Here is a 25,625-nt window from a genome sequence, read left to right as displayed (position 1 = left end):
ATGTTTCTGATAAATGTTATAATATCAGTGTTAATGTTGTGGTTTATTTACTTTCATGCCAGAATAGTTTGTAAAGAACTTAACTATTAACTAATTGTACAACTATTGTATAATAGTGTTTTTGTATAATATTTTTATACAATATATACAATTTACCAAAAAAGTCAAATTTGATCTTAAAAGTTATATTCAACAAATGTTCAATGCTTCATTTATAAACTCTGTAGCTGTTAATGCCATACTTTTCTGCATTTCATCTTTTACATGCATGTTACTTTTGAGTTTTCTCTTGTTTTAAATAAATATTTACCTTTTGATAGTCATTCTGTGTGTGTAAAAGTGATTTTAAAATGAACAAGATTTGTCGGTTTAATGTCTAGCTCGATTTGGGTTCATTTTAGCCTTAGCAGTGTAGTAATTTTAAACCATAAAAAAGCAATCCAGCATGCTGGGTCAAACATTATAACCCAACTTGTTCGTCCCTTTTTGACCCAGCGCTGGGTTGCCAAAATAACCCAAATTGGGTTGTTTTTAACCCAGCAGTTTTTAGAGTGTAGAATATCATGGAGACTTGGGTCTTGGGTAAAAATCTAGCATCTGACAAGCTGAGCGGGAAGTATGTTTTACTTGGCAGCATCATTGCAAGATTTCATAGGCTTTATAAAACTCGTCATTGCCAAATTATGTTAAATGGATAGCAGTGGGTCGTCTTTGTCATGATGATGCAAGGGCATCATCATAAATCATATAGGACATCTTGAGTTGCATTGAAAGGGATATTGTGTGAATATTCACAGACACAGAGCGTATCTGAAGAAAGTCTTCTAATAAAAAGCAGGAAAACACCAGGATCAGCATGGAAACTGCACAGTTCATACAGTATGTTTACCCAAAACATCCTGTGTAATTACATAAGGTCTCTCATGAGCGTGATATGACACCTCTCCCTGTCTGTCTCTCGTGTTCACTCCTTCCCACCCATCCCAGCCCCCACAATTCCACACAGGAAACAAGCTGTAATCCTCATTACTGTTGTTTTTTTACTGCTTTGTTAGGGCTTGCTGAGTTGCGCTCTCTGTCAACACAACCACTTTTTTGAACATCTGACAATTAAAATGGGAGTCTTCGCACTAATAGTACTTACACAAGCACAACTATGTGGAAAGACTGGTTTACTTTGAGTAAAATGGTTCATTATGAGACCCATCTGTGCTATAGAAACCGAAATCTTTTTCTTGTAGGAAAAGGGGGAAAATGCTATTTGGTGGCTGTGGCCCACTTGTGAAAGGCTTGTATTTCACATCTGTGTTCCAGTAGACACTGTTTTGTATCATTCAGCGCTAACCTTTGACAAAACGTTTCCCATCACTCCATCCTTAAAGGGGTCATATGATGCTGCTAAAAAGAACAGTATTTTTCCTTCTTTTTGGAAACATGTCAGGGCAAAAATATTTGGAAATTAACAAGTAGAAAACAAAACAATGCATTCATGACAGCTGTTGGCCATCTACAGCACGACTCAATGAACTCCGTGTCTGCGCATGTTTGTTTAGTCGGCTTGATGGTTCTGGTGTCTGGTTGGATTGATTTTTTCCATGTGGACCAAGCAATGATTCAGAAAGGTTAACAGACCTAAATGTGAGCTTTTGAATAGGTCTGATGAGTCCATCAGACAGTTGCTAGAAACCTTGTATGTGACCCTCTGCAGTTGGCCTTGTCAATAGAGAGGTTATGTTGAATCATGGACGTGACCACCTGCAAGATGCATGTGATAACTGGTTCAGGCAGTAAAGATACCTGATGTAATTGCTTGAAAACATATGAGTCATTTTCATACTGTTGCCTAACACAAGTATCTGTTGACAAGAAGTACAACAGGAGGAGATGTTCAGGAAGCAAATTAGTATCATCAGTAGCCAGCACTGTTGACCTAAAACTTGTCTCTTATGCAAATCAGGCAGACAACGAGACCAGGAAGTGAAAGTTCATGCCAGCTCCTTCTAGTTAGAATATGTAAGCTATGTGAGAAACAATGTTGTGTGAGCGCTATCTAGTGGTAAGAAATATATTACAACTCAAAAGTAATGAGTTAAGAGAATGATCTGGCTGTCTGTCTATCTATCTGTCTGGCATGGTTATTTCTAAAATACGGTAATCTTGTGCATTAGTTTTATATAAAACAACTCATCAGTCTGCAGTCTTGAAATTGGATACGTCACTTGATATGATCCCCACCAGCACGGATGAAATAATGTTCATGCTCATAATCCTGCATTGCCAATTAAGGTCTGCTGAGCTTTCTAGGTAATGTTAGTGTATGGAAATCCAGCTTAAGACGATGGATTGGGTTTCAGCACATTCCTGAGAGGGGAGATCATGTGCAAACCCTCGGCTGCTTCACTGATTTGTCTTCACATTTCAGACATTCTCACTTATTTAGACTCAGTCCTGCATATATTCCTACATACACAGTGGCTGTACACTCAGGCTCATATGCATTCTGATATTTATTTGTTCAGGACAGCCATGACTGCTCAAATGAACTAGACATTTTATATATATATATATATAAAAAAGGTGTAGTGTAAATACATTGCCTATTTCAAAAAACAAACCCAAGCTTTCACAGGAGCAGCATGCGTTTTTAGATTTGTTTATACTACAAAATAGTGATAAAAAGGTAGTACAGTTTGGCGTCAGCTGCATGCTGTATATGCGAGCTCTCAGGGTTTTGTGGAGAGCTTTGGTCACCACAACAGGCTCATGAGTTGTAGGGAATTAGAATGTGCGCCTGAGCCATCTGCGCCCATAAAGCTCATTTGTGTCTGCTTACGAGGAGAAATTTTGCATTATCTGTTCTTAAAGCAATGGAAACACTTTGAGTATCGTTTCATGGAAGGCAAGCACTTCTGTTTGAGGAGAACCTTCATTGTTTAGAGCACAATGGCATCTGTTGTGAAGCTCACAGAATTCAGCATCGGTAAGAGTGTTTATGTCTTGTGTTTACGTACGCTATAGACTCATCTGTAGGTACTTGAAATGTTATTGTTGTGAGTTTATTGTATGTCAGGGATTCAATTAGCAAATGCACTCATCTGTGGCATTTAATCAAAAGTGTTGGAGGAATTAGTAGATGTTTTTATTTTAGCCTGTAAACAAATCAGTGTTTGTCCTGGCTTGTTTTAAATCCCCTCGTGCATGAAGCCATTTTTTGGATTGGTTTATATGAATTATGATATTGTCATTTTAGAAAGCACAAAGCCTCATAAATAATACAACATCAAGCAAGCAGTGGGTGGCAACTCTTATGTAACACTAGAAACTTTTAATTTCTAACAAGGGTTCCAGATCTGACCTAAATGACATAAGTCTTTTTCTACTTTGGATGAAGCAGACACAGTAGCTCTGTTCACATCAGCTGTGGTGTTCTTGACTTAACATGGATTACTTTACTTTTCATCCTCTTATAATGAGATGAGGAGCTGGGTGTTTGTTCACCAGGTTGGCATGCACTTGTTATATTGACATCTTCAGCCAATGTAGCAAACAAAATAGGAAATTAATGAATACACTGAGAAACAAGAACAAAAATGTTATATATAAAATCATTGTGTGTGTGTGTCTGTGTGTGTGTGTGCACATATAAAAAAACTGAAATTAAAACTAAAACCATTAAAAAAAATTCATTACTTGAAACAAAATCAATCTTAAATGAATTAAACTATTTAATTTCTCATTTTAATTTAACTTGTACTAAATAACTAAAAATAATACTGAAATCAATAAAAATAAATTAAAAACTATTTATAGACATGTAAAAAATATGACATGACAAAAAAATGACAAAAACACAACAAAATTACTAAAACTTAAGACTAAGACTTTTAAGATTTTAAAATGAAAACAGAAAATATAAAAAAAACTGATTCAAAGTCAAAACTAATGGTATCTCAATTATACTAAAATAACATATATTTACAGTGCATGATACTTTTATTTATATATACATGTACTGTAAATAATAATAATAATAATAACATTTATATTTATATATTATTCACAAAATTGTTATAATATATTATTATGTTATATGTTACATAATATATTATTATGTAATTAATCCAGAATATGTGTAACATGGACATTGTGATATAAAGTGTTACTCTGAACACACATGCAATAATAACTGTAACCACAAGAGGACAATATTCTACTTTTTCAAATGTTCACATAGCATTAATACAGTAAGGTTCCTCTCAATGTAATTGATTTGAAAGGTCTGGAAGGTGCACATCTGTTTCAGGTTTTATTTGATTGAAAAGAGACATAAAGAGAAATGCATTTAATTCATGTCCTCATTTAAAATAATCCCTTGGTTGTAGAGTGCTAAACTCTGACTATTAACATGGTTTTCTTACCTTTAACAAAAAGGAAAAAAATACTAGCACATTTGTAATAAGGTCACCATGATCTAAGCAGGTAAACATTGTTACAGTTTGCAAAACCTTTGGTCCTCACAGACTTTCTCTTCAAACTTTACCACTAAGTCAGAGATTTCACAGTTAGTCTAGGCCTACCTGCTTTCTTATCGTAACTCAAGTCTTCAAAGTCCAGGAGACACATGCTCACAAAGTTTGCATGTTTTCAAAACCTTTTTGGGCCACAGTGTCCCAAAGTAGATTTACCTTCAATAACCATTTATGAAATCTCTCCCCCATTAAAGTCGCAAGCTCCCAAGAGCTGGCTGCATTAATCCTGATTACAGGCTGTCAAGCGGAGGAAACGGGGTCTATGTGTCAAGCGTGTCATCGAGAGATGTTTTATCCTCGTATGCGTCTTTCTATCTTGTCAGTTAAGGGCGGGAGAACCCAAAGAGTGAACATCAGGAGATGAGTTTGAGCGCTGCTAGTGCAGGGACCGCTTTACAGACAGAGCAAAAGAGGGTCTTAGATGGTCCGACACGGTCATGAGTCTCTGAAGTGCGGAGTGAACCGGACACATGGAGCGGGGAGGTAGAAGCGCCAGTGGCTCCATCAAACGGGCCTCCATCAAACGCTCAGCATCAGGGTCACAGAAGGTAAGAGTGTCCACCGCTTTAGGGAGGTTTAGGGCTGTTACCTTGGATTTGATTAAGTGATCTAGAGGTGACTGATTATAATAATAATAGTAATTATTATTATTATATCATTTTTAAATATTACTGCTATAATGTGTCATCATGCAGTAACAATACAAAAACAGTTTATATTATATTATAGCTCTCATTGCATTTTCCACTTATATTTACACCTTTGTTGCAGTGTTTGCAAAGGGATAATGTGAAAACGTAATTTCTAAAAAAATAAAAATAAAAATATTTTTTATATCTCAGTTGAAGGGTTTAGTGTTCATCCAATCAGCTTGTAAGAATGTGAAAGACTGGCGAGGACATTCAGCTTGGTCTAAATATTCTTATAATTCTTTCCATATTTTTCGACACTACATTCATAATGGGCTTCTAATGCAAAATCAATGCTGCTTGTTTTTATTTCTCTACATATATTTGTTCTTTTTAACTTAAACTCTCTCTTTAAAGCTTCCTGATTATCTTTACAGTTGCAGCTTTAACCACGGCTGCTCCTACGAATCTGAAAAGCACATTTAACTTGTTGCAATGTTGCAAAACAAGATGTTATAGATATGCATTATATAAAACAGATTTACATCTTTAAATGAATTTAAATCTCTTACTAATCCAAATCCTAATCTTAATGATCAAAAGGGTGGTTCCAGCAAGTAACGCAGCTTTCTCCAGCAGCACCAGAATGAGTGCACCTCTGTGGTTTGATGCTCCTCCGCTGCCTCTAATCCCCCATAATGCCCAGAATGAGCACCAGCAGCTGGGCAAGATTAAGCACGTTACCTTCCTACTTTCAAATGTCTGCTTTCATGTGATTAAGACTGAAAATATAGCCTTCAGAACTGCCCAAGGAATCAAATATATCTTTACAGTGGTAGACTCTTTCTAATGTCGAGTGTCGTACTTTGGACTGATGCAATACATGTAGGAGTTGTCAAATTAAGCAATTTACTCAATATCTTACAGTAGCGGGTAAAGAGGTCAGAATGCATGAATCAAATTCTTGTGAGGGATTACGAACCTTACAAATGAGTGATTAGTCAATAAATGTAACCATAAGTAATGCCTTTATTATTTTCTGTAAGTACATTACAAACTGGCTTTTTCTTTTTCTCAGTTTTGAAGGATGTGTGTTCAGTCTGAGTCAATGCGGAAATAAGGATATGATTGTTACTAAAACACTTCCTTTGACATTCGAATGCATGCATCCTCCAAAATACAGTTTTTTATCTTTCGGTCTCTGCCCCTTCCCCCTCTCTCAAAGACGGACAAAAACACTCTCACACAAACATAGTTGTCAAAAAATGTGTCTTATGACTAAGAAATCTCAAGGCTAATCAGTGACATGTTGGTCTCATGTGATGCTGGCTAACTGGATTTTCAAACCCACACAGACAATGAGTCTTTTTAGAGGCAGAGTAAGAAGGAGAAAGCACTGCTTTAAAAAGGTTAAGCATGTTAAACTTACCCAGAAGTCCACAGACCTATTGTCTCCAGACCTGGTATAACCTCTGTAAAACTGAAAACTAAAAATGAAGATGGGAAGTACTGTATTGGAAACTATCAAAACAACGATCCCAATAAGCTTTTCAGTTTAAGACCTTAAAATGATGTAAAAAGTTCTTTGTAAGTAAGATATTTGTCTCTCTTGCTAGATGTTTATTATGTATGTATGGATGGATGGATATATAGATAGACAGGCAGACAATTTTAAATACACATGAAGTGTTTTTTACAAGGTTGTGAGTAGAACTGTGAGTGCAAATCAAATCTCACACTGCTCATTAGTTCTAAGGAATGGGTCACTGGACTGTTGCCCTCTCATGTGATCTTCAGTGTCTAGTTTCGGAGAGACTCATACAATTAATGAAGCGTGTGAACAGGCAATGCTATATCTAAATTTCAGAAAGTATGTATTTACTGTATTTACCGTATCTTTGTGGGTTATGCCTTTATAATGTGAAAATGCAGACTTCTGTATCTATAAAAAATCTGGAGGAAAGATTTGCATAAACATTTAATCTGATTTCCCCCTTTCAGCTCTCATAAATCGCAGCTGCAATCCTATTTATGAACAAACGGCTTTTTAGTTGAGCAACAACGTGTGAGATGTCTGACTATGTGGAAAGACTCAATAGTGTTGATTGTTGCCAGGTTTGCTATAGGCCTTGTTAATTTGAGCAAGAAAATCAGATTTTCCTCCTTGAGAGCTTTTGTGCATTTTCTGAGCAAAACTCGAACAAAGCTGATGAGCGCTCAGCGGATTTGAGTTTTAATTGCTGTGGCTAATGAGTTTAAACAAGCCAAAATAAGTGCATCACACTGGCTCAACTACTGCAGTGGCAAGAGCCCTTTGTTTTCAAGAGCTTTAATTAGTCCATGTGCGTTTTGACGAAAATGTGAGATGGTTGAGGAAAGGACCCATTGAAAAGCACTTTAAACCAATGATCTCACCATTTCTATTTGACCCATAAAGGGCAAAAATGGACATCTTCATTTTGCGTGTCATCTCCCCATGTTAGTTGACCAGGCAACCCTGCTGAATAATTTTAAACCAGCCCGGTGTGGTTATATCATTTCCATACCTGGCCAAATTGGTTAGGCTGGTCTGTGTTGAGGACATTTTTAAGATGGTCATGCAAGTAGACCAGCTATACACCAGCTTAGACTGATTTACTGATGATTTACTTTTTCCCAACTACTGGTCACTTCATGAAACCAACTCACTCAAAATGAATTATGAATATCTTCACAACTGTAACTTCTCGAATCAACTGATGAAACTGACTTCTATTGAGTAGAGTTTGCGACTATGATTATGAGGTTCAAGACTTCTCCTCTTTTGTATAAAAGTCTATTCGCTAAAAGATTAAAGTCAGTAGCGTCAGTTCTTAGACGTGATTGTTAGTCCGTCAGAACCATTTCAACAATTAGTGCCGGATGACCTTGCCCCCAACTGGAGTCCTGTCATGTCTCAACTAGGCCTCTTTTCAAAAGAATGTCTGCGCCCAATTCTCTCAATTATGCAAATTGGGCTTGAAATCAAAGTGGTCGGAGGAGTGTGACACTTTCAAATGAAAAGCTTTGCTGAGTTCCCATTCCTGTCTGTTTCTAGATACAAACCTGACTCTCTCATCATCAACTTGCAAGAAGTGTTTGAGGTAGAAAAGCCATCTCGAAAGGTTTTCTGAGAATTAAAAAAGTGCGTTTCACGGGGGTTATGACGCTATCAAAGTAGATTTATTGTGCTTTGCTCCAGCCAGGGATGAAAATACCCTGTGGGCAAGGAGAGAGGGGTCATGGGACTCCCAAAAGGATTACCTTGAACTGGAGTCATGGGACGTGCCCCGAACAAAGAGCCTGCTCACATGCTCATCATATGAACAGCCCCTCATAAAGTGGTGAAGTTTCATGTCCTGTGGGATTCATTGGGTGCTGGCGCTCTGGGAAAGAGCACCCCTCACCAGCGGAGCTCCAGGAGGGACACTGATGCAGAAACTTTCTCTTTGGCACCTTCTTAATGTCAACTAGAGGCTCCACAGGTAGGACCCCTGCTAGCTAACGCTGGGTGACCAGAAGCAGCCCATGGATCCAGGGTCTACTGATGAGATGATGAGATAGGAATGATCAGGATTGGAATTATGAGATCGTAGTATTAAAATATAAATTGAGAATGATTTACAATGTTTTTCTTGACGCAACAACAATTAGCAGTTTCCAATAAAACGTTGTCTTTGTTAAACAATGTATGATTTTTAAGAAAGTTTTTTTTTTTTAAGTTTAAAAAGTGCAACAAAAACTTAAGAGGTGACAAACTATATAAACTATGAATGTATTGCTTTATACTTATAATTGTGTGATGGAAAGCCATGGTTTTTGTGGGTTTCTAACGTGTTCTGTCTTTCTTATCTTGGCTAATATACTGTGACTGATTTTTCTTCGGAGATTTGCCTCAAAAGCTTTCGTCTTAATTAGGGCTGAACCAATAACAAAAGCCGAGACAGATATTGCTTTGAACCAAAGGTTATTTTCGTCCAGCGTGCGGAGCACAAAGCTGGCACGGCAGAATCTTTTGCGAAAGCTAAAAATGTTGGTGGGGTTCCTTGGCTCCTTCTCAGAACAGAAAAAAGAGATGAATAACTATGGTCTGGAGCAGAGTTTGCACTCCAATTTGCTATGCACTAATAATTTCAGGCAAAACAGGCCACAGCCTGGATATGGTCAATGACTCTCTGGATGCTCTTTCATTCAACTCGTATCTGCACATCCTGACACAAGAAACAGTTGCTTTGCAGTTTTAGTAGCTGACTACGGGACCAGCATTATCTGTGTACTAGTATATTCCTAAAAGCACACTTATCAGTGGTAAAACAAATGAACAAATGCATTTCACCAGAAGTCTCCATAGTTAATCACTTTAGACATTTGCCATGTACATATTTTCTCTTCCATGTGTTCTGTATATCTACGGCTTGTGCATACTGTACCACTCATACTTTAGTAAGGATTATCATCGCAAAGAGGATTTACTCTATTCACTCTGGGCAAACTCAAGGGAATAAAAGCAGTTTTTGCTGTAATTGATGTTATACTTTATTAATATGGTCGAATGGTACATTAAATATATGTGTAATGTTGGAGGTTTGTGCTTGTATAACCAAACTACTATTTTATTTTATTTTATTTCTGCTTCTTTGGGTCAGAAAAGTATTATTTCATTTTATTTTATTTACTGTTTATTTTATATGTCTTTTCTTGTTTGTTTCGTAGGGCCAGAAAGCTTGGATTGAGAAAACCTTTCACAAAAGAGAATGTATTCATATATTTCCAGCCAAGGACCCAACACGGTGAGCTTTGTGCTTGTATAACCAAACTACTATTTTATTTTATTTTATTTCTGCTTCTTTGGGTCAGAAAAGTATTATTTCATTTTATTTTATTTACTGTTTATTTTATATGTCTTTTCTTGTTTGTTTCTTAGGGCCAGAAAGCTTGGATTGAGAAAACCTTTCACAAAAGAGAATGTATTCATATATTTCCAGCCAAGGACCCAACACGGTGAGTCTTTCTATTTTGAACAATTTCAAAAGAACACGCAACTACATATAATGACACCATTGTTCGAGACAAATTACCTCTATGACTCATTCTGTTTTTAGGCTTTTTTAGACTCTTATGTAATGAGGGGTGATGTGTGACATCATAAGCACTTTCATAGATCACTGTGTGGGCATGTCTCAAGGCTGGATGTGATGGGGCCGGTGTAGTTCAGTCCACCACACTTCCTGTGGGTGGAGGGATGCCAGGGTGTGCAGTGATGCATGTGCCCATTGAACACAGACCGCAATTTAGACACAACCCTGATAGGTGGTCTATGTGCAGAGAAAAATAAGCAGTACCCTCAAACCAAATTATTTCCATGGTGAAATGTCAGCCAATTGAGTTACGTAAGCAACATCCTGTTGTATGCAATAAAATAGACCTCCAGCATTACTTCTGCTGTGATTTTCCTCAGGTGCGCCTGTGGTTATCTAGTGACTCAGCACCCGGCCATTCCGGCAGGCGCCATCACCAACAAGCCCTCAGAAGAGAACCAGCTTGTGCACGTGGACCCTCCTCAAGAGAAATGGTCCGTGGTTAAACATACCCAGACTGCCCCTACTGATGCCTATGGCATCATTGAATTTCAAGGAGGAGGATTTGTCAACAAAGCCATGGTATCTATTTTGAAAGTTATTCGATAACCACCTGTAAGGAAGGGCGATAAAATAAATTCTCAGTGAATTCCCTCTTGAGAGTGTAAATCTAAATAATCTACCAAACCATTTTTGTGGCAACGTAATTGTAAGAAAAGAACTCTGCTAACATAGTTCACTTAGTGAGGAAATAAATATATTTAATTCAAGAACGACAGTTAAATCTGGCATTAATCTTATAATTCAATATTTCTTACAGTATATACGGGTGTCATATGATACTAAGCCGGACAACTTGCTGCATCTCATGGTGAAGGAATGGCAGCTGGAGTTGCCCACACTGCTTATATCAGTTCATGGTGGCCTCCAGAACTTTGACCTGCAGCCCAAACTCAAGCAAGTCTTTGGAAAAGGCCTGATCAAGGCTGCCGTGACCACCGGAGCATGGATCTTCACTGGTGGAGTCAGCACTGGTGGGTATTTATTGACTACAACAGGGATGGGCAACTCTGGTCCTGGAGGGCCACTGTCAGGCAAAGTTTAGCCCCATCCCCAAACATACCCAAGAAATCTAACCAAAGTCTTGAGCATTACTAGAAAAGGTGTGCTAATTAGGGATAGAGCTCAATTCTGCAGGACAGTGGTCCTCCAGAAAAGGAGTTGCTCACATCAGGTCTACAAGTACGATTCCAATCCACATGGTTAAAATCACTTGTTGGAACCAAATGTTGGATCCATCTTCTATTTGGTTTCTTGAGAAATATTTGATTGGTTTGATATCACATATAGTTTCCTAATCTGTTTTATGATACTGTCACAATGTAGGAGTGATCCGGCACGTTGGAGATGCTTTGAAGGATCACTCTTCGAAATCCAGAGGGAAGGTCTGTGCTATAGGTATCGCTCCATGGGGAATCCTGGAGAGCAAAGAGGATCTAATTGGAAAAGATGTAAGCACAAACTATTGATGTATAGTAAAAAGCATGATGGTGCTCATAAACATATGAAATAATAATCTCCTGAGGCGCAATGCTACGTCATCTACTTGTCCAGTGACATCCACAATTTACTGTTCCTTTTCAGGTGAACAAACCATATCAGGCCATCTCCAATCCTCTGAGCAAACTTGCCGTTCTCAACAATAGCCACTCGCACTTCATACTATCCGATAATGGCACATGTGGGACATATGGGGCGGAGGTCAAACTACGCAGGCAGTTAGAGAAACACATCTCCCTCCAGAAGATTAACACGCGTAAGTGCGGTAGCATCAGCAAATCTTATCTGCTTTAGGTCTAATGTACCTCTGATCCTAAGAGGGCACATTTGAAAGCTTGCTAAGGGTTTGAATGACATGACATATATCCTGATTATCAGTAATGGGGTTCATGGGGTCAGGTACCAATGGAGATATGCTCCATGCCATTTCAGATTTGATCAAGGCTTTGGTGTCTGTGACCTGTGGGTTTCCCTTTGTCATCCTATGCCTGGAGCTCGTGATAAGGCAGGGACAGCAAAGGGAGGCTCAGCTGTCACCACTCACATCGTCATCTGGGATCAGACCCGGGAGTCAAATTAAAATGATTATACTCACCACTTCTCTGACTTTTAAATACCTCTCCTTTTGTTAATCACAAAAGGGCTTTTTGATTTGTAATGTGCATGCATTTGGAGTAATTGAAAATAAGATTTAAAGCACAAAACACCCAAAAGGCTCAAACGTTCAGGCTAATGTTTTGTAATAGTAGTATATTGATATGTGCACAATCCCTGTACTAATACATTCTAAACATTTAGGTAAGTTAATTGCTTTTTTCTGTGTATGCATGTTAGGACTGGGCCAGGGTGTACCGGTGGTATGTCTGATTGTGGAGGGGGGTCCCAATGTGATCTCGATTGTCTTGGAAAGCCTGCGTGAGGAACCGCCAGTGCCTGTAGTGGTCTGTGATGGCAGTGGTCGAGCCTCTGACATCATTTCCTTTGCCCACAAATATTCTGAGGTTGAAGGGTGAGTATTAATAGTCATTATTACACTGATCTCTGGAATACTTGATTCTGATTTATCAATAGCGTCATTCTGTCTTCAAATGTTGAAACTATAAATGTTGATATAAATGAGAAATAATTAAATAATTAATTTAAGATCAGTTGAACCCTTTGCATCACCCCAAAGGGGTCCTGATCCCTCCGTAGGGGTTTATGTCCACTAATGACTAGCTACATGCACATTATCCCATACATTTCTAGTAGTGACCCATCTTTAATGGAAAGACTGAGAATCAGTTGTCAAAACTATTCATTATCACAACTGACTTGTATTTTTTAGACTGGTAAACGAGGACGTAAAAGAGCAACTGCTGGTCACCATCCAGAAAACCTTTAACTACAACAAAATGCAGTCAGGGCAAATTCTGCTCATGGTCATTGAATGCATGAAGAAGAGGGAGTTGGTAAGTATCTACAATCACGTAAGATCATGTAGCAGTTGTAGACCAACATCCATCAACACAAACCCACTCTCATTTTCTTCCCTGATAAAACTGCTTAAGCCTAAAATAGTCTTAGTGTGTCTCCCATTCTGGTCAGGTCTTCTTGTTTCAGATTGGCTTTGGATACTTTTCAGCTTGGAGACCTGCCTAAGACCAATTTGGCCAGGCTGGGAGACCAGACTAGGAAGACTAGGAAATCAGCCAAGGCTGGTTTTAGATATATATATTTTTTCAAATATACATTTAAAACAGCATAATAATATACATATAAAAATAACTAAGCATAAAAAGTGTTATTATATTTTGTATATTATGTTATATTTTTTGAATTCTTTGTGCAAACTTTCATCAATAAACAGTTCCATTCATTATTCATTTTGTCATGTGTCATTATTCATGTGTCTCTCTCATATATCCATCTGCATTTGCTCTCTAGTTGTATTAACCAGGTACATAACATCATGTCACATCACATCCTTTCATATGCATAAGCATTTTGCAGATGCTCTAATCAGGAGCATTGAGACCATATGTCTCAATGTCTCCGATATGAGACCATTGTGATTAACAGATTACAAGTGCTTTCAGACTCCATACGTTAGAACGGACTTCACAATCACTAGATACTTACCTATATCACCTACAGGATGACCCAGTGTACTCTGGGAACTTGGTTAATGGTAATATTTGTGCAGCTTTAACTGAGGATAAGTGATGTGTTAAGTATTTAGTAATACTGCCTCAGGACAGGAGATAATCTGTAGCTCTATACATCTGGACTAGGATCAGCGTAGTGCCACCTGTTCTTGCAGACGAGCTACATTCATTCACCCCATTCCTGAATATGAGCAGATGGGGGGAGGGAGTGTGGATCCATTTCTCTCTAATCCACACTGAACATCTCCTCAACTTATTTCAGTGACATCACATCTCAATGTCTGGCATTAGATAGGCTAATGGCCTTCCACAACAGTGTTTTTACATGAAATGCCAATGCTAATGTATGTTAAGAGCTCAAATGTCCACATACGTACATAAAGCCTTTTATGGTTTATATGAATAGGGAAAAAAATTACATTTAACTTTCAAGCCCACTATTAAACATGACTATTGATAGCTTAGCAGACGCTATTATGAAAGCAAGCATACTAGTGTTTTTCATCTGTGTCCAAATGGTTTGCTTAAACCGAGATATCAAACAGGAAATGAACTAGCATTCATTCTCAAAATATTATAAAGAGTTCAATTTAAGGTGTTGCCCCTCCCATTGGAGCCATGAGGTACTAATCTAACTGCCCAGGCTCCACCATAAGTCTCTCATTAGCGATGCATGCTAACACTCAGGAATGTTTTGGAAGAGGGCCACTCATCCATGCCAACGTGATTACATTTAACATTAACGTACATGTGACTGCAACTTCGAGGTAATTGCATTTGATACACGACATCCTAAACAAGGAAAGCTGTATTACTTCATTTGAGAGGGAAATAAGCTAGTTATTCAGAGTGTGAATAAGTAGGTCCTGCTAATGCTAATAAAATGAAGCTGAACTTTCATCCTAAAAACAGATTTTCCATTCATTTTCACCACAGTAATTCATTCCTCACCCAAAATAAATATGTATGAAAGTGTCAATATATTAAAGTCTTGCTGCCCCGTCTAACTTGGTATGTGTAGATAACAGTCTTTCGAATGGGCGCTGAGGGACAAGATGACATTGAAATGGCTATCCTCACTGCGTTACTGAAAGGTATCGTGAAAATCCGGACCTTCTGAAATACCACAAATTTAGTTCATGGTTAGAAATGAACTATAATGTGTGTTGGCTGTAATTCAGGAACCAACGCATCAGCTCCAGATCAGCTGAGCTTGGCTCTGGCTTGGAATAGAGTGGATATAGCACGCAACCAAATCTTTGTGTATGGACACAATCTACCAGTGAGTGAAATATTTACCTTGTTTCTAAATAATAATACAAAAATTATTTCATAAAGACCTTTCTTAAGTAAAAATTTTTTTTTTTCATAGCCTGCGAGCACCCTCGCTAGTGCCATCTCCACCAATGCAGCACCATTTCATGAAAAGCAGAAAGGAGCAACTCAACGTAACAAAGGAAAGGCCAGAGGAAAAAAGGGCAAAGGAGGCAAAGCCAAACCAGAACAACCAGAGGAAACTGACCCCAGAAAGTTAGAACTACTGAATTGGGTAAGACTGCTTAGATTTCCCCTAAATGTATATATATTATGTATCTCATATAAATTCACCATTCATTTATATATGAAGTCTTACTGCTATTCTTCATGAACCCAAAGTACAAAACTTGTGTAAAAGATCCATGAGACCAATTCGATCCAGTAATTCCAGAGTTCAAGATTCTTTGTTACCAATTAATTAAAAGAACCAGCTCATAAGAGTCATTTGATTGTGAATCAGACTTTACTGTTTGTGCTGTAGGTTTTTGATTCCCTAAACAAAAGTGGCTCATAAGAGTAATTTGTTTATGAATCAAATTACACCATCCATGCAGCTTGCTTATCATTATTTTGTGGCATTTAGTCTGTAGTAAACACTGGTACATGTTAAGTGAGACATTTGGGAGAGGGTTTATAGTCCACCTTTTCCTAAATTCACAACTGGATAATCTATATAATTATTGTAACATATACATGACATAGCCTACTTATCTTTAAGTTTAGTGTTTCAGTATGCTTAGGTTTTCCTCACACTGTAAGTTCTTGCTCGCTGTCGCCCTCTTCAGGTGAATTCCCTCGAGCAGGCCATGATGGACGCTTTGGTTCTGGACGGAGTGGATTTTGTCAAGCTCATGCTAGAAAACGGTGTAAACATTCACCATTTTCTAACCATCCCTCGATTAGAGGAGTTATACAACACTGTAAGCACTGTAACCATTTTCATTTTGGAGCTTATCACAAAGGAAGTACAATAGAGCATGAGAGCAATTAATTAATCTGCAGAAAAAAGATAGGTCCTGCTGTCATATTTTTTAATATTCCTCATAATATTACTCAATCATACACAATCTCATAGCTTGTGTTATTTTGTGTTTTTCAGAAACTTGGTCCTGCCAACACTCTACATATTGTCGTAAGAGATGTTAAAACGGTAAAGCTGTCTGATATTACTTTTGAATTCTGGTTAATCCAACTTCACTGCTTACGTTTTCTAAAGAAAATGTAAAAATATAATTTTATGCATCACTTTTTTTTTTCATAAAAATTAAAGGCAGAGTAAGCGATTTCTGGTAACCAATGTTGATATTTGAAATCACCAAAACAAACACGCCCCTACCCCAAAAGGGTCTTGCCCCTACTTTGATAGCTCCGCCCCACATATACGTACGCAACCCAGGCAATGATTAGTTCTGTGAAACAAAGCAAAACCAATGTTACACCGTGTCTACGGACGTGAGCGGCGCGGCGCAACAAATCCCCGACAGAAAACTGCTGCCGGGTTCTATTTATGACGTGCGGACACAAATTTCAAATGGTTTTCAACGGTCGTTTGATCGCGTCCAGTGTAGGCAGACTTTAGCTGTTGTAGACACGGTGTTACTCACCTATTGAGAAGAAACAAAGCAACCTCGGCGTCCGATCGCAGGCCTCCGCTCCTTGAGTTCTCTCCAGCGCTGGAAAGCTGATCCGATATTTACATGGGTCCTACCCTACTTCTTGCCTTATCGTTCCGCAGACATTTTCCCTCTTTTGTTTTTTATCCGCCATCTCTAGCTTTCTGTCGCTCAGCTCGGCTAATGTCCATCCCATGCACTGAAAGCTCTCTCCTCCACATCACGAGAAGACACGCCCCTTATTGCTGATTGGCTACAAGTTTGTTTTGCGATTCGGCCCGAATCAGTTTTCTAAAGTGTTTTTGAAAAATCACATACCCTGCCTTTAACATGACAAACATCTCATGTGAAATAAATTTTGTTCTTTTGATTTCAAAGGGGAATCTCCCACCGGATTACCAAATAACACTGATTGACATTGGACTGGTGATGGAGTACCTGATGGGCGGAGCATATCGCTGTAACTACACAAGAAAAAACTTCCGAGCTCTTTATAACAATCTTTATGGATTAAAGAGGGTACGACATAAGCTGTGTCCCAATTTGAAGGCTGCATCCTTCGAATATCGCATACTTCAAAGGCCACGCCTTCGAAGGCTGTGAAGGTCACACCGAGTGTTGTTAAATGGTCTAGCCTACGAAGGATTGATCTTGTCGCCTAGCAACTGTGACAGCTGCCGTTGACGAGCGGCAGCAACGTTTGTGCTGGACTTTTTTGAAAGTGATATTCAACAGACTGAAAACAGGGTTCACAACCTGTCTAAATATGCTCACCTCGGTCCATTTATGTGCATAATAACAAGTATAAACCATCTATAAAATGAAATCTTAGTAAGATATGTCAAAATTTAAACAGCTTTAAAAAAAAATCTCACATTTGGACATTTGTATCATTATATATATTCAAGTAAGCTGAAACCCAATACTTACAATGAAAAGAGTAATCTGGCATTTTCTCTTAAAAAATCTTGTCATCATCGGCGCACAATGAATTTCGGGATAGCCTAGGCTGCAAAGAATCCATCTGTTGTATCCTTCATTGCCTGGAAAATGAAGGATGCATTTCGAGGCCGCATTTGAAGGAGCCTTTCATTTAGAAAAGCCTTCGTCGCGCTGCGGTGATACAATCAGTCTTCAAATGCAGCCTTCGAAGGATGTAGCCTCTGAATTGGGACGCAGCTGTAGAGATTACTCAAATTACTAAATGTTTTAAGTGTGCACAAATAGTCTAAGCAAACTAATGTCGCTTTATTTCCAGCCTAAAGCCCTAAAGCTGCTTGGAATGGAGGTACAAGTCAAATATTTGACCTTCTTTTTACATTCTCAGAGAGATCACACAATATCTCTATTAATATAAATATCCTGTTCACCTCATTAGGATGATGAGCCTAGGGCAAAAGGCAAGAAGAAGCAAAAGAAGAAGAAAGAAGAAGAAGAGGACATTGACGTGGATGACCCAGAGGTTAGCCGCTTCCAGTATCCGTTCCATGAGCTGATGATCTGGGCAGTGCTGATGAAAAGGCAGAAGATGTCTCTGTTCCTGTGGCAGAGGGGCGAGGAGGGTATGGCTAAAGCACTGGTGGCCTGTAAGCTCCTCAAAGCTATGGCTCACGAGTCGTCTCAGAGTGAGATGGTGGACGACATATCCCAGGACCTCGATAACAACTCCAAGTGAGTTGATGCAAAGCCCCTTTCAAGTCAGGTTCACAAATATGTAGGCAATAGTACAACTCATATCTAAATGCTAAAATGCTGTGCTAAGTGTTCTTTTTTTTTTTTACTGTTTTACAGTCTTAAAACAATTTTGTTACTTAAACACTGAAAAAAAAGTATTCTACACAGTAAAATTGCTCTTCTTGTAATTTTAGGGAGTTTGGAACCTTGGCCTATGAGTTATTGGATCAGTCCTACAAACATGATGAGCAGCTAGCCATGAGACTGTTGACATACGAGTTAAAGAACTGGAGTAACTCTACCTGTCTGAAGCTGGCAGTGGCTGCCAAGCACAGAGACTTCATAGCCCACACCTGCAGCCAGATGCTCCTCACTGACATGTGGATGGGCAGCCTAAGGATGGGTAAAAACCCAGGACTGAAGGTAAGGTATTTTCTTTTGACATTTCCGAAATTCCTGCAGTTCTTAAAAGGTCATAATTTGCCCTTCCACAAATTAAGGCATTAAAGTGGTCTTAAATTGGAGCAGAAAGACAAGTCATACATTTTATAAAGTCATGGCATTAAATGTTACATGTACTGCAACAAATGAACATCTTGCTGATTATTTTCGTCTTGTTTTCCAGTACAAATATCTAAACATCCTTAAATCAAGATACATTTACTTGAGATGCAAAATCTTGTTTTCTGAAAATTGAGTTTATGCTTAAAACAAGTACAAATATCTGGCAGTGGGGTGTTTTTCCCTTGAAAGGGTAATTTTCTGTCGACACTAGCAGATATTTGTTCTTATTTTAATCATAAACTTACTTAATTTTATGAATTTCTTTGTGTGCCCTTCTATATATTCCCTATTTTTGTCTTTACTTGGGCTTAAAAAGGTCTTTAAAAGTCTTACATTTACCTTCACAAAACCTGTAGAAACCCTGAGTTTGAGATTGTGTGTAGAGTTATTAATTTGGAAATATATATAATAATAAAGACAATTGGATATAAGTTATTTCTTGATTGTAATATGCCTTTTTTTCTGTTTCTGCAAACCCCAGGTGATCCTCAGTCTCATTGTCCCACCTTTTATCCTGCTGTTGGATTTCCGTCTGGGTGATGACACGTCTCATCATGTCACTGCAAAAAATGAGGACAGGAAGACCAAGGATGATGAGAAGTCCGGCCGGGTAAAAACTGCACCACTCCTTCTATTTAAACAAACCCCTCCTTTATTAGATCAGTGTAGCGTACATAACTGAAAGCTCTTGACCCAACATAATATGAGCTTAATCCATCAGTAAACACAGGTCTTGCGTGACACGCATGATGCAGATAGAATGTGGAAGAATTAAATAATAGAAAGCATATGTAGTTTGCAGATACTCTACGGTCTATCAAAAATTCAGTAATTGTGGTTAGTTTTGTGGGGAAAAAACAGTCCGGGAACTCTAGCTCAGAGGTTAATGCTGCATCAAACGGCTTCTTAATCTTATGTTTGGTCTGGTTAAAACAAATCCAGGATGATTTAGATTTTAGAGAGGCTGCAGTTTCTATGAATTCTGCCTGTTGTAAAGCCACCTCATGTACATCTAGGATGCCAATGCAGATGCAGCCTCTAAAAAAGGAGACAAGGAGGAAGGTAATAAGAAAATGAGGCGGATTCCAATTGGAACAAAGATCTTTGAGTTCTACAATGCCCCTTTCACCAAATTTTGGTTCAATACTGTAAGTAAAAAAATTTGTCCATTCATACATTTTCCAAACTGTTTATCTTATTTTATCCCAGCATTTTGGGCCAAAGGCAGGGAAATACCCTGAACGTATTGAGTAGAATATATTGTAGAATACTTTATTTTATTTTTAGAAAATAATGGTTATATTTTACCCATTTTTTTACTGTATTATTATTAAAATAATAAATAAAACTATATTGAAATTTAAAATCAGTTTGCATTGGACAGATTTCCTACCTTGGCTATCTCATGCTGTACAATTACATAGTACTGGTGAAGATGGAGCGTTGGCCATCTATACAAGAGTGGTTCGTCATTTCATACATCATCACTTTGGGGTTGGAGAAAGTCAAGACAGGTAAAGATGTACATCTCTCTTCTTAAAACACCACTGCACCCACAGCTCTAGAAATCGATCCAAAAACAATGAAATTAACCCAAACTCAACAGCAAAGAATCAGTTTGTAGCCTATATCTGATACTATCTCTTCCAGATCTTGATGTCAGAACCAGGCAAGCTCAGGCAAAAGATAAACGTGTGGTTAGAGGAGTACTGGAACATCACAGACCTTGCGGCCATCTCTACCTTCTTGCTTGGCCTACTTCTTAGGCTGCAAAATGAACCCTATATGGGCTACGGCCGTGTGATCTACTGCGTAGACATAATCTTCTGGTATATCCGCGTACTGGACATATTTGGAGTCAACAAGTACCTAGGACCTTATGTCATGATGATAGGGAAAATGGTAACGCAATTCATTTTACTAAGTCTATTATTCTTCTAGACCTAGTACACATGATTGTCAACTATATGGACTTTTTGAATATAATAAGCTGCCACCTGTCTTGCAGATGATTAACATGCTGTACTTTGTGGTGATCATGTTGGTGGTCCTGATGAGTTTCGGTGTGGCACGGCAGGCTATCCTACACCCAGACGAGGAGCCAACATGGCGCTTGGCCAGCAATATCTTCTACATGCCTTATTGGATGATCTATGGAGAGGTTCACAGCGCTGTTTAGTGGTCTCGTGATCGAGATCAGTCAGCGCGTAAACGCATTTGTTCTGAGCTCGCGCTACGCTGTCTTTAGGCAGAGCTAAAAAAGGGTGCGTGCAGCGCGGTTCAAACGAGTCGCGCTCTTCCGCTTTTGACGCGTTTAGGAATTCGCGTGCGCTAAAGAAATGAGAGCGCATATGAGTTATCAAATTGATATCACTCGCGTTTTACTGCTACATCTGGTCTAAAATGTAGTGCTGCCATCTTGTGTTGACATTTTGAAACTGCATAGGCCTATTTTGTAAATTATGCTTGGCGGGCCATATATATATAATATAGACTATTAAGACAGCTGCGGGCCGCTTAAAATTCGCCCGCGGGCCGTAGTTTGGACACCCCTGCGATAGACCGTAAGACTAGAATTCATAGTAAGATTTTGCTTTCTGCCTCCAGGGTAGATAGATGGCCTTTAACACTCTGATCCACCTTCTAAATACCTCACTAATATCCCAGTCATCTATGTGATCCTGCTGTTTGCAGTTTACCCTATAACAACATGTCTAGTGCCTTTCTTGTTGTGTTAGGTCTCAAACCTTTTGAGTATTCAATCTAATAACTTTCAAACTTGGAGACAGAAAAATTTGGTCAAATTGTGGTTATTTCAGTATTTCAGACTGTATGCCATTACTCTTTCATACATATTGTAGCAGTTTATAGTTGATTATCCTGCCTGTCTCTTGATTAAGATGTTGGATTTGAATAATTCTTGTTGCACTCTTTGTTCTTGTTTCTGGTTTCCACTTGCACTCCACTTGACTGTTCGTGTCTATTCTGCCCTTCTGGAATGTGCTCAAGTTTACGCAATGGAAATAAATCGTAAGCAAAACCTTTGCCACAATGATAAACACTGTTGTCATGAAAAATAACCCTACAAATGCTATAATGGCATTGGAATTGTTGTGAATGCGGAACAGAAAGATTGCTGGTACTATAATGTAACAAGAAAGCTTTTTTTAAACAGCCCCCTGTGGAGAAAATTTATATGATGAGGATGGGAAAAAGCTTCCACCCTGCATCCCTGGAGCCTGGTTGACTCCGGCCATCATGGCCTGTTATTTGTTAGTGGCCAACATCCTACTTGTGAACTTGCTCATTGCTGTCTTCAAGTAAGAATGCTACCATTTCATGGTTTTGATGACCTATTTCACTTGAAGCATGTAAAAAAAAAAAAACAGTGTAAGAAAAATATTTTGTGGCTATAGGTCTTTACAAAAATGTCTTCATTGCTCTATATCTAGTAACAGTTCAGTGGTGTTGATTCGCTACTTGCTATGTGTTTCATCCCATTAAAGCAACACGTTCTTTGAGGTTAAGTCCATCTCCAACCAGGTGTGGAAATTTCAGAGATATCAGCTCATCATGACCTTCCATGACAGGCCTGTGCTACCTCCACCAATGATTATATTTAGCCACCTCTACATTCTTTTCCGCAAACTCTGCTGCCACTGTAGAAAGAAAAAGGAGGGAGAACTAGATGAAAAGGATAAAGGATTAAGTAAGTTTCAAAAAATAACTAGACCAAATTACAAAGGATCAAGATGCAGGTGTCCATGTGAGTAATCAACTCAAACCGAACATGAGAAAAATATTTGAATGTATTCTCTCTTTTCCTCATAAAGAGCTTATTCTTACCACGGAGGAGCTAAAGATGCTGTATGAGTTTGAGGAGCAATGTGTGGAGGAATATTTCAGGGAGAAAGAAGATGAGCAACAGTCCTCAAATGATGAGCGTATCAGGGTTACAAATGAAAGGTAATTTCAGTACAGGAATACAGGTAAATCACTTCAATCCCAGTTTGCAAACTTTTATCTAAGCAATCATCACATCTACATTCTCTTCTTGCTCCTGCTCAGGGTGGAGAACATGTCCATGCGCCTTGAAGAGGTGAATGAGAGGGAGAACACAATGAAGGCCTCTCTTCAGACCGTGGACCTTCGTTTGTCCCAACTGGAAGACATTAATGGCCGAATGGTGAATGCCTTGGAAAGACTAGTGGGAATTGACCACTCTGAATTGACCCGGGCACGCTCAACAGCCTCTTCTATTTGTGACCCCTCCTCTCTCCAACGTCACAGTAGCATCAACAGTGCTGATGGGTACAGCCTGTACCGCTATTACCTGGGTGTTGATGACCGTCCACCTGAAGATAAAGAGGCAGATCTGAGTAAAACAATAAGCACTACAAACCTCAACACAAAGGAATATGGCCAGAATCTAGAGGTAGATGTTCCAGGGGTAAAAAGACGCCTTGGCTCATGTGTGGACATCCGAATCTTCCCTTGTGATAAGGGTGTTGAGGTTGAAGGGACAATGCCAGAATCACCAAAATTTACAGTTCCTGACAACCAGACATCTTCGGATAATGCAACAAAGAAAGAAGCATTGATGACGGAGAGAGTAAAACTTCAGGCAACTACCTCCTACCCTCTAGAAAAGGTTAAAGCTTTCAAATACTATCCTGGAGAAATACAAATCATATCCCCATCCACTGTACGAAGGTGTTGGAGCACAATCTCATTTGATCAAGCAAGTGGAAGGGAAGCAAATCAAGAAGGAGAAGGAATGGATGGGTCTCCAGCTACAAGACGTTGGAGTACTGGCTGTGAGTACAAGGTACACCCTAGTCTTTTTGGTCAGATGCAAAAGGTATCAATGGTAAGACCCTTGGTAGACCAGACTGACCAGTTTAGCAACAGTTTCAAAGTAGAGCAACCTTCTGACCAGCCTGAGCAACAGATGCTGAGAGTTTCTTCTAGACACAGTAAAGAGGACATGGGAATGCAAGATGGGGAGAAGACACTGGACAGTTCAGGTGGATCAATGAATCATGAAAGTGCTCAGTCAATAATTGAAGATGGGATAAGAAACGCAGCAGAGATGACTGGTAGACAGGCATCACTAGATGTAGATCAGGTAAAACGGGAAGAGGGTAGTGACGATGTGGACAAATGCCTAAAAGATATTGAGCAGGAGGTGACAAAGGAACCAGATGATCCTGAAGGAGGACTTGGAAAGGAGGAAAGTTCAGAGAAGTAAGACGGACAGCAAACAGAGGAGATACCAACAGGTGTAGGTCCCTTTGATTCTGAAGTCCAAGCTGATGGTAGCCATCTGCTTCTGCCAGAAGACACAATGTTTCTCCCTGGAAGATCTAAGAGCTGGTCCACAAAACCTTGCATGTCCTTAGGAAACAGCTTAAAAAGAGCCCACGAATCAAGCAGTGAAAGAGACCTTGCTGGAGCATATGGAGACTCTCCTGATGATCCAGGTTCACCAGCACAGAACACAACAAACGATGCACCATCAAACAAACCATAATCAGACACTCCAGTGGAAGTCCGATAAGAAGATAAATTCAACAAAGAACGACACACATTATATTCTGTATATCCACCTGTAACATTATGTACTTGCATCAACAGTATGTAATCAGGTGTTGTGATCGAGTTAACTGAGTAGTAAAACTCTAAAGCCATAGTATCAACTGTCCATTATTTGTGTGCTTGCACTTAAAAGTATTTCTATTATTATATTTATTTAAGGTACAAAATACATTATGTGACAGTATGTATCCTTGCTACCTGTTCTGGTCTTCATCAAGCCATTTATGTGTTATGGTTCAGATGTTTTCTGATTGGTCAAATGTAATGATAATTTATGGGCTAAAAAGTAAGGCTATGCAAAGTGAACTAGTCAAAGGACAAAATGAGTGTACCTCAATGCAAAATGTTTGTAGTTGGCATGTTGTATGAGTGGTGCATTCTGTTCATTGTTGGGATAAGACTGTGTAATAGCACCATCTGCTGTTCTGGATGATGAATTGCGGGAAGAAAGATGACACAACTTGGAAAAATAAGCTGAAAAATATGAAGACAGGTGTATACAGTATTTACTTTGGTTATATTTAGTATAAAAGTCTACAATTAATAAAACCACACTTCAAATTCTTGTTCACATTTTCTTTGTTAAGGTTTTAACACGTTTGAATGAGCATATAGTAACTTTTCAGGTAACAGATAGCATTATAGAGTCCAATAACACAGTTATCTCTTAAAAATTCGGTCATACAATTACAAATATGAATGAAAATTCATGCATAATGGTCCCATCTGAATATCAGTGGTCATGATATACGCTACATTTGTCGAAGTAAAATGATGATCACTAAAACTTTCGTTCAATGTACTTAAGTGGTAACCAGATTCAAACAGTCCAACACAGATTACATTTATTTTAGTCATTTAGCTTCTTTTATCCAAAGTGACTTAAAAATGATTAATG

General features: G+C 38.7%; 1 pseudogene; it reads left to right on the top strand.

The window, feature by feature from the left end:
- Window positions 1-2,756: 2,756 nt before the first annotated feature.
- On the top strand, window positions 2,757-24,851 carry LOC107752327 (transient receptor potential cation channel subfamily M member 1-like; annotated as a pseudogene).
- Window positions 24,852-25,625: the final 774 nt, after the last annotated feature.

Source organism: Sinocyclocheilus rhinocerous, unplaced genomic scaffold (genome assembly GCF_001515625.1).
Source record: "Sinocyclocheilus rhinocerous isolate Xijiao unplaced genomic scaffold, SAMN03320098_v1.1 scaffold861, whole genome shotgun sequence".
NCBI lineage: Eukaryota > Metazoa > Chordata > Actinopteri > Cypriniformes > Cyprinidae > Sinocyclocheilus > Sinocyclocheilus rhinocerous.
The sequence above is the reverse complement of the archived record's forward strand: the minus strand, read 5'-3'. Positions and strand labels throughout refer to the sequence as shown.